This window comes from Oryza brachyantha, chromosome 12, assembly GCF_000231095.2.
Source record: "Oryza brachyantha chromosome 12, ObraRS2, whole genome shotgun sequence".
In the NCBI taxonomy this organism is placed as follows: Eukaryota; Viridiplantae; Streptophyta; class Magnoliopsida; order Poales; family Poaceae; genus Oryza; species Oryza brachyantha.
The window spans coordinates 5,259,568-5,271,135 of record NC_023174.2 but is presented as its reverse complement, the minus strand read 5'-3'; positions in this window follow the sequence as shown (position 1 = coordinate 5,271,135).

Genomic DNA, 11,568 nt, shown 5'->3' with positions numbered 1-11,568 from the left:
ACATCAAACAAATTATTTTTTCTTAAAAAGTACAATCATAATATCATAAACGTATTTAATTATAGAAATTTATTCTAGCAAAAAGTTACACTACTGGAATACATGGCTAGTATATGCACCTCTAGCATATTGTTTAAATATATATCTGCGTACCGGCCTGTTTGACTTATACATTTCAAGAGTTTGACTTTATACAAAAAAATGAATCGATTTGTATACAGCTAGTTTCCTTGGAAAGACGGCCGCACAGCTCAGGCTGTCATCACGTATCTGACCAATTAACCAATGCCTTATCCATTTCTGAATTAATTTGTTCTTTGTTTTTACAGCATCGGTTTGAATTTAACACACTTCTCCATGTGAGTAGCATGTTAAATTAAAAAAAATTATGGCTACACGATTTTTCAGCACTACATATAATTGACTGTGGAAAAGAATCATACGTCGCAATATAAAAGTATGGCAAGAAATGTACTAATCCAAACAAATTGCAAAAGTCAAGCATGCCTTGACCACTCAAGCCTCAAGGTAAGAATGTTGTCTGAGTGGACAACTCATGTTTCTTAACTATTTCCCATTCCTTCTATTTAAAAAATATGTAACATTTGATATTCTTACGGTCTTTGAAATTTGTATGTATATATATACATATATATAACTTTCCTCATGAAATGTTTATTGCAATAAGTTTATAAGATTATGAATAAAGTTCTTGTCGGTATATACAAATCGGCATAGTCCACTTTTATAAAAACTTAATTATTTCACAATTCTTTGTTAGTCCAAGTCTTAGAAGTTTGGCTGCACGTTGTCCAAAACATCATTTATTTATGACCGGGGATTACATATGTTTTTGGATTGCTTCAATAAAACACTCATATGTCTATATTTGTGCCATTTTAAAAATCATTTTTTGTCGAAATGAAAAGGTAGCTAAAATGCATTTGTCTACCTATTCATCTATCAAAATCAGAACCCTAGCTATTTGCAGCTTCTAGTGAAGGACAAAAATACTATACAGAGCTGTCAAAGTGAGATGTGTGAAATTGACAACTGAAGTCCTAATGTAATGTGTAAACAGGACAAGTGAGAGATGGGTTTGCAAATTGGCAAGTGAAGTTTGAAAAGGTAATGAGGGCAAGACAGCTATTTCCCAGGAAGAAATTAACCTGATCAACTTGTGAAACTTGTCAATAATTAATTATCCTTTTGTGGACTATGATTACTTGCATAACTGCTACACCTTTTTCTTCTCGTCTGAGTCAGCAGAATGCATGCTTCAGAAGAAAGCCTCCTGATCAACCCAAAGGATTTCATTGCTTGTGGTAACAACATACTGTACATGAAAGTATCGGTTGACGGTCATCTCTGCGTGTTGCACTACAGTAGTCCTTGTTGACTAGTGACCATATTCCTTGTCGGCAGTCAACACCTCCTCGGTTAAGAAATTACAGGCTGAATCAATCTTCAAAAATCACAATTGTTATCTCCTTCATCATGAATCTCTTTGTGTGATATAACTGGAAATTACTGCGTCCCCTCAAATTGATTTAATTTCGGGAAAAAAAACTCTTTGTGTGAAATAAAGCGGAGGTCTGAGTTTAGCAGTACAAAACCCGCACAGAGGATTGATCAACTGTTTTAAAAGTGGGCTTGGTTAGAAGGATATCGCTGGATGGGACATGGTCTTTAAAGTTTTTTTAGTGTTTGGTTCGTGCATAAAAGTGTGGATATGGTAGCCAGCTAAAGAATATTCCTCAACTATGCTCGACGATGAATCAGGTCAATTTGGCTAGATGAGACGGTCCACTCGCTAACTAGGATCATTAGTAAATAATTAATGGTAATTTGTATTTAGTTGTTCCTAAGTGGTTATTATTTTAATATTAGTGTTGATTATGGATAGTTAGTGTACTTGGTTATTAGTTAGTTTTAATCATTATAGGTACTAGTGATAATAAATATATTTCACGATGAATTAATTTGATTTTTTATTCCATCCGCCGACCGATGTACTTTTAACCAAACAAGAAATTAGCCCATCGTAAAGAGTGAACTTGGATTATCATATCAAATAAAATATAAATCGTCATGTCACATTTAACTAAAATCAAAAGCGTACACCAAATAGCTCAGCGTTGCGGATGTTGCATGTGCTACCATGTCAGTTCAGCGATTCCGGAAAGGGACACGATTGTTCATTAGACATGTGTCGAATTATGTCAGAACTAATAGCCGTCTTGGTTTCAGCTGCTGATACATGAGGATGCATGATCTATCGAAGACATGTCAGTTTCTCGCTTACATGGCATCATTACGAGCATTGACTTATAGATTTTTACACCCTTGCATTTTTCGTCTGCTTCTATTTATAAGCCAAAACTTATAGAGTTTATTCTAGGTTTTTTTTTATTTTATTTTTTGACTTTGCTTTTAGATCATTAGAAATATATTTATAAAAGTTTTATTCATAAATTATTTTTCACTTACAGCTATTCGATTTGGCTTTTGTCCCTTAGTAAAGGAGAAAGATTCTACATTTCTACTACTAGTGCACTCCCTCTATTTTATATTATAAGATAATTTAGGTTTATGCTAATTTAAACCTCTTCAAATTTAATTAAATTTATATTATATCTATCATCCACGAGATCAAATTAGTTTTATTAAATCCACCACTAATTATATTTTTATAGTATATCTATTTTTTGATAGAAGTATTGCTACATTTATCCTATAAATTTCTCAAACCTAAAAGTGTTTATCTTAGGATATACCTAGAGTGAATGAAACAGCCAGATGGAGAGTATATTTAAGGGTAATAAAAAACGGTGCAGCATAAAAAAAAAATACACATGAATTGTAGCAAACCAAAACCCCCCATATCCATATGCTTGTATTTCCAACTGTGTTTTAGATAATGGATGAAAACATCCCGCCTTTGCTTTAAAACGAAGCTACAACCTCTTATTACACGACTTTGAAACCAACATGTATATTTGTCTTTCCAACTGATGTTTTGGATCTTACGTATACAGGCAGCTGATGAAACTAACATGTACTATAACAGTATTTTGTTTTACGTATTTTGCATTATTGCATTTAAGAGCTTAAATAGGCTAGAAAATAAGAAAAAATTTAACTTTTTGTCACTCTTACATATACAGTAGCAATAAATTTATTACTCCCCCTCACCAGTCTGGTGAGAGAGATTAAACTGTGACAAAAGGTTAAAAGCCCAACATGTGATGGCACGACGGACGCCACAATATTGACTACGCTTTACGAGCACCAATTGACCAGCATCTACTCCCAGTGCAGTCCCGGGTAACCAATCAAGTTATAACGAATAAATAATTAACTGTGCCAAATCTTGATTACGTCGTGGATCATTTCCTCGTCAGAATGACGTACGTACGTAGCGTCCATTAATTTATGCGCAACATACAAACAATTAAGTAATTAATAATCTCTTGTTCAGTGATAGCATGCAGGTTATTAGCACTGTGGCAGATCGGCCGGCGGTGATGGCAAAGACGTCTCCGGCGTTGGCCCGTCCTCAACCTCGAACACCATGCCCAAACCAAAATCAAGATGAGCTTCAAAGTGGCAGTGCATGTACCACATCCCTGCAAATCAAATAAAAATTAACATTTTTCACAAATTTTATCAAACTTCAAACTTTATGTATATACTCCATCTTTTTTTAATTGACAGCCTTGATTTTTATATTTTACATTTAACCATTCGTTTTGTTAAAAAATATATAATTATTAATTATTTTGTTATGATTTAATTTATTACTATAGGAACCTTAAACATAACTTATAATTTTGTATATTTTGATAAAATTTTTAGAATTGGCAAAAATAAAAATTAGAGAGAGTATTCGTTAGCTAGGTTTGAAGAAATTGTTGTACAGTGCGTACCAGGGTTGTTGGCCAGGAAACGGATGACGGCCCAGCCGCCGGTGGGCACGGAAGCTGCGCCGGCTGGCAATATATTATAAAGGTAATAATTGGTACAACCCGTTATGGGTTTTAACCTGTGTTAAAAAATTTCAATTTTAACAAAGTTTGAAGAAAAATGTATTCGCTCCGATTACAGAATACTTGTCTTTAACTATAGTATTATATTATAATATATGTTTATACATATGTATTAATAAATATATGATTTTATTGAAGTATCTCAAGCTTAATCTATACATATTTCCTTCATGCTGTTAAGGCAAATATTTTAGAAGTTATTCATTGTCACAGTTATGAAAGTTTGATCTCATCCTTAGCTAAAATGACATGAATCATGGAACTGGAGAGAGTACCAACAGCTATAATACCAATGGTTCTGCATTTTTCTATAAAATTAGTTATAAAGAAGTTATATGAGCCCAAGCCGTCATATCTTATAAAAAAGCACTTTGAAAAGAGAGTTAAACAGTGTCATATCTTAGTTATAAACTTTGTACAAGCCGGTCAAGTCCTACTGAGTGTTTAATTGGCTCATATAATATTAGTATCTCTTTCACATTTTTTCCATGAGACATTTTCGATGTACAAACCATGTTAAAATAAACATCAAGATGAACATTCAGATGAACTAGCTATGCCAATCAAATCTTAATCAGACGACTACAAATGGTGTTGGCCCAAAACCAGAGAGACGCTAGCCCAACTGAGACAAAACATTTCTACACCCCAAAAGCTAAGGTGAGAGACTTCTTCCCTTTTAAATTAATGCCACTCCCCCTAAACTTTTAATGAACTATTTTCAACAATCTCCCCTATCAAAACATTGGTGCCCCTTAGCCCTATCAAAACATTGGTGCCCCTTAGCCCTGACCAGCTTCACACACGAGCACATATCGGTCTCACACCCGCAGTCCACTAACCGACCCAACACATAGGCACATATGGGCCTCACACCCGTGGTCTACTGGGCTTCGGGCTTACACCACACGAGTGTGCACGGCACAAGAGAGATTGTGGACCCAACTTTGATACCATTTGTTGGCCCAAAACCAGGGAGACGCCAGTCCAATCCGGAGGAAGCCTTTCTACACCCCAAAAGCTAGCCTATGAGGTGAGAGACTACTCCCCTTTTAAGTTGATGTTACTTCCCCTAAACTTTCAATGTGGGACTATTTCCAATAGATGATTTGGTTTTCTTAAGGGACTCATATCATATACTGACTATCTGTCATTGTTTACTAGCTGGAGTTAGCTAACAACTTCTGTCACTATTTAAAGATGGAACAGTTGACAGAAAGCAACAGATCATGTTCTCCTTCACTCTCTACATGATGATGTTGTCGATCGATCTGAACAAGACCATAACTTTTGACAAACTAATTAAGTGGATTGTGCATAACACCAGAGAGCACACCACCACACACAAAAGCAAAACACGTAATTGCTACGATATATGTCACAGTAACCCTAATTAACCAAAGTTTACTTTTTGCTAGTCGTGCAGTTTTTACCTACTTCCTAGAGCTGTCGTTCGATCAACAGTGCAAAGACAAAGTTTGATACCATAAAGTAGAATACCAGTTGATTCAGAATTCGTTACGTTTTTTTCACATGAGTTGTGGCCGTGTCTGAAACGGAACGAACAAACTAGCTAGAGGACCTGCGACTGTCAGCAACCAACAACAAAATTATCAGGTAAAAAGTCTGCTTCTGCTCGTCTCACTAGCGAAAAAACACGTTGGCCAAGACACGTACCTGTCATATCTGTCAGATCAGATCCATGCTACTGCACGTACGAGTATGTGTCATAATCAGATTTGCCGAATATGTTCAGCATCCTTACTTTTCTCCGGTGCTTATACTTGTAAACTAAAATAAATTTTTAATTTAAATTTATAGTTGATCTAAATTTTAGAATTTTTCATCATAGTTTTGTCTCAATCTTTGCTTTTAAATCGCTAACAACATACGTATAAAAGTTATATTATTTATAAATTATTTTTCATTTGTAAATATGACATTTGAGTTTTTCCACATAGAAGCCAATCAATGAGGCTGATTTTGTGTATGACCAGCTGTTTCATGTATGTTTTACTTTTGGTTAATATATAGCCATTGATGATCATAGATGAATAGGTACGTACGTATGGTCTCAGTCAGCTTAATTTGCAATAATCCTAAAAGAATTTTATTTCGATATCAAACCCTAAGAGATATTGGTAGTTAAAAGCTATATACTAATCCTATAAACCTAGTTAATGTTCCCTCTTTTTCAATTCAGGAAGTAAATGCTGACTATATAAATAATGGTGCAGCATGCAAACCTGTTCAACATCGATATGGGAGTGGGATATGAAAAACCTGGTTAATAATCTGCAATTAGCCCAAGCCCAGACTTTTACATAGCCGGAAAAACAAAGCTTGTCAACCTTCATAATTCAATAATATTATTTCATTTTTATTATCGATTAATTCAAATTATTTGGCTTGATCAGGTTTCAGGCCAAGTTCTCAAGATGAAAATTGAGTCCTAACCCTGACCTGTCAAGTCGAGCCTCAGGCCAATGATAGCTTGGCTGATGGTTGCTTGGCTGTCAGAAAAATAATGATTTTGAATTTCTGATGGTGCACTGATCAACATGCCTAAGACCATCCAATGCAACATTGATTATAGCTTATCCCAATATTATGTATTATTTAGTTTTTCTTAAAAACATTTATCCCAAATTTTAAGGTGGTGCCTACTATTATTACTTACATGGGAGACACTATTACTTTCACTAAGATTTTAGTGGGACTAGTGAATTGTTACCGTTCTTTGTCTATTTGAACACCTACTAGGGGGGTGTACGTATATCCGTGTGAAATAGAGTACGTGTGTATTCCGTGTAATAAAAAAAGGCTATATTTAAAACAAACTGTACAACTTTTGTATTTTTTAATAAAAAGTGCCTCAAAATAAATTTTGGACCTTACGGACATGAAAAATTGGAGCAATTTTAAATAGTGAAAACATAATTGATTTTAAGAGCACACCTCACATAGGCCTGCAAATCTGACCTAATAAACTAAAGTACAATAAAAAAAAGCCCATGGGGTATTGCTTGTTTATTTTCGAATTTATATTCGATAACTTGATTTAATCACATGATTTTATTAATATATAGATACCTTTTACAATTCCACGGAGTAGAGTAGTAGAGCCCTGTATATAGTTCATTTTTAGATAGTTGATGTTTTTATTGATCTTAGCCACTTATTTCAAGGTGATCTAGATAGTTGCTCTGGTAACACCACCGATCTCTGCATAGCTAAGATCAACACAACCAAAACATACATAATAAGAAATAACTTACAAGTAATATTAAGGACCATAAATTTTAAGACTAGATCCCTACTCATATTCCTGGATAAAACACTCCTTGGCCACCTAGCTTGTCCGATCATTAACGAGCCACACCCACCATGTCCTACAAAGCTAGGCTTTCTAAATAGCACATGTACATAACCAATAGATATGTAAGTAAATAACCTGCAAAGGGGATAAAATTAGTCTTTTTTTTTTATCAAAACCACATTGTTCCTGCATAGCTAAATGGACCAACAAGTAGACACCGCTCCTAATAGGGCCGATGGTTTTGTATCAATTGGTAATCCAGCCCCCAAACATGTGTGCCACACTGCGTCATGGAGGGATTCCTAATGCAATGTAACATGGACCAAGCAGAATTGGGAAGATAGCATTAGTAGAAAAAGATGTACAATTATCCCATTATTGTGAAAAAAAGAAACAATTTGTATTGCCTTGCCATTTTCGTTTGGCTGTCTTTCATCCATACTACTCCATTTGTCAAATATCAAAGAAAATTTTTACTTTAAGTGGCGTTTTAAGTTTCCACATATTCTTATTAACATTAGAAATATCAGTGTGTATCGGAGCTAGCTAGATAGTGGGACTTCACCGAAAACTCGCCATTTTGAGTCAAGTGCCCCCAAAAAAAATCCATCTTGCTCCTGAACTAACTTTGTATTAGCCATGCATGGCCATAAATAATTCCATGCCACTAATTTTGGTCATATGAGATCGATCTCTTCTCCAATATGAAAAGATTGGAGGTTGGTGTCGAACACTTTTGAAATAGTGATCTGTTTATGCCTTACAACATTGAGTATCATTGCATCATGTGCACATCGATCGCTCATCCATCAAAATCATACATTTTATACACTAACTTAATGACATTTCATCCCTATAGAGCATTAATGCAAAGCACATGCATGTTGATAGTACGTTTGATGTGGGACTTGACAGCAATATTGTCAAAATTTTAGTTTCGTTCACCAATTGATAACTTTGTTTCGTACTGCTACAGGTTTATTGTGTGAGCCGTGGATAATATCATACAGTTCGTAGAATAGTATTTTGGCTATATATATATGGTGATGTTAGAGTAATTTCAATTTTTCCTCTTCTAGAGCTAGCTAGATTAATTCAGTAAGTTTTGTCACTGTCACAAGTTGGCTAGGACGGTGAAGCTAAGCACTCTATCCACACAGGTTCGTTATCTCTACTAGTGTAGTACTTAATTAGGGTTTGTCCGTATCAGCTCAAATGCATGCAAGTGTCCATGCGTAGCAGCCGTATGGACACTTCTTTCATCCACAGATGGTTAATTTGGTCAATGGAATGCTTCCTTTCAGCATATTTATGGGAGGAACTTGCGCCCCTCATCTTTTCGTTTCTGCTTATACTTATAAGCTAAAATTTAAGATTTTAACCTTAAATTAATTAAAGTTGACTTTGAGATTTTTTTTCACTGAAGTTTATGTTTCAGCATTGACTTAGATCGATAAGAATACATATATAAAAGTTTTATTCATGAATTATTTTCCGTTTGCAAATATAATATTTGACTTTTTTCATGAAAACTCAAACTATCAGCCCGTTGGATGTATATATGTTTCAATAGCTGTTTCAGGCACGGAACAGACTTTATGTTCGACAGATGCAAGATAGCTACAGTCTGAGTGTGCATATCTGAACAAGTTGGTTTCGTAAAAGAAATTGTGTGTCCATGAGCTTTCACCCCAATCCTTTCCCAACGTACCTACTCCATTAGCCGACCATATAAGAGATTACCTTAATTTTTTGTTGAAAATTACACTTCTATGATAACTATGTGAGAAGTAGCTCCCATTTTAGATCAAAGCTCCACTCAGAGTTGAATATATTTAGGTAAAACATCATGTCGTAACTGCATCATAAACGAAATTTTCCATCCTATGGTTTGAATTATCCCTATGGGACAAAGGCATTATATTCATAGCATTGGACATATAACTTTTTATCACTCTTTACATAACAAGTTTTGGGGTTTTTGAGACGCAAGATTGAGAAAAATGGAGTATGAAAGACATGTAGTTTTGACAGGATTTCTAAGTGCAAATTAGAGGGTTGTAAAACACACAAAAAAAAGATACAAGAAAACACAAGAATTGAATGAGAGATATAGACTTCAAGGAAATTTTCTGAGGATTAAGAGCTGTTACTAACTTTTCTCCAAAATATCTGTACCATTATTCATTACATAGAAATTTCAAAAGAAAGATCGATAAATCCTTTGTTTCAGAAAAAATTCCAATAGGACGGGAAATCCCCCAGTTGTCTATGTTTTTCTTACAAATCAACGTGCCATTAATCCCTCTCACATGGCGGATACAAAAACTCAACAGTTTGTAGGCATAGTAACAACACAAGGCAACGCTAGAGCTTTTTTTTTTGAAAAAATAATACCATCTAAATAGAAAATCACAAAAACAAGTACTGGATATCACAAATTACAAAAATAGTCTCCTCTTAAATTGGGTTTGGTCGACAGGGGACCTGTCGATATTTGTGTGTTCGTTAGGGGGCTTGTTGACATGGCCGAGTTTGACAGGGGTCTCTCAGGGGTGGGAAAACATTTTAAATTCACTTGTTGAACTACCAACGTTCAATAGGGCATGCGGAGGAGGTCTGTTGAACTTCTCCAGGGCCCACACCTAGTGTAGGATTTTTTTTATTTTATATTTGTAGAAAAATATGAAAATAGATTTTTGTTCTGAAAAATAGAAAAACTAACACCAACACACCAGTTAGTGGGTGCGAAATATAAAACGCCCACTAGCTAGGCATGATAACTGACATAGCAGAAGGTGAATAGGTGTGGGGTGACGGCCATTAAGGCAGGATTGGGAAATATGCTCGGCGGGACCCCTTGTCGCTCATCTATTGTGTGTGTGGGATACCTATACTAGGGGTATCCATAGATCATATGAATACATACAGTCAAAAGAGTACCGAATAGGAATGATATTATATCTATATGGTATCAACCGGAGTTTGGTAACTGTCGAATTGCAGGCCACACGTACTGGATCCGAGTTGTAACCGAATTAGGATAGATCTTAATATTACCAGATTAGGACTCTACCATATTTGTAAGCCCTATCCCCCATTGTATAAGAGGGTATAGGGCACCCCACCGGGGAGACAGTCATACACATCCGATATAATCGCCAAGCAGGATTCGGGTATTATCTCACCTAGCCGAGAGCCTAAACTTGGGTAAATCGTCTTCTTCTTCATTTTAACCATCGAGTTCCGAGCTCAATAGCCACCCTATAAATTTATTGCCAACACAGATTGTCGATAGCATGTTTTATGCGTGGCAGGGGGTCACATGCATAAATTGCCATGGCATCTGAAAAGTCGGGTCGGGGGTCATGCCATTTATTGGTAAGAAGGGGTCACCTAGAAAATTCCCTAGAGGCCCATAAGGGGGCATGGGTGGCCATTTTGAACACGCCCCCTTTCCACCTTGCTATATGGTGTTCTGGAGTTTTCATATATAAAATCTCGGCATCCTGTCGCTCTGAAAATAATAAAAAAATGTTAGGGTTTTGGGAGGTAAGGTAAACGGTGAAGCCCTACCGAGTTTTTGCGCCATGCCCGTAAGTCTTTGAAACATTGTTATATTTGTACCCATTCTTATAATATGTAATATTTGTTAGATTTATTAATATTTACTATTGGTAGATCAAACAGATTAGGCCATATTTGGTTCTTTAGTCGTATGACTAAAAATTAGTCTCTCGACTAAAATCTTTAGTCTCTACTATTTGGTTAGAGTGACTAGAAGAGACTAAAAGTGTATTAAATGAGTTATGATGCGTGAGAGGGTAGATGTGAAAGAAAATTTTAGTCCTAATAAGTATTTATAGAAGATTCTAATAGACTAATACAGTTTAGTCCCTTTTAGTCGCTCCTATTTGGATTTTTATGGACTAAAAGAGACTAAAGTGGAGAGACTAATGGATTGGTCAAATGAACCAATCATTGCCTTAGTAAAAGTAGCGTACAATTAGTTAAAAAGGTAAGTAGTTTATATGGTTAGTAATATGTTAGTAGTGAGATGAGTACTTATGTATTTAATAATAGACATGCATAAATTTAAAACTAGAATATATTAGATGTATAAATTTATAACAAGACAGTGCAGCAGACCCGGCAGCCTGCTAGCGAAAGCAAGCCCATGAGAAGAACCAGACCTGCAAG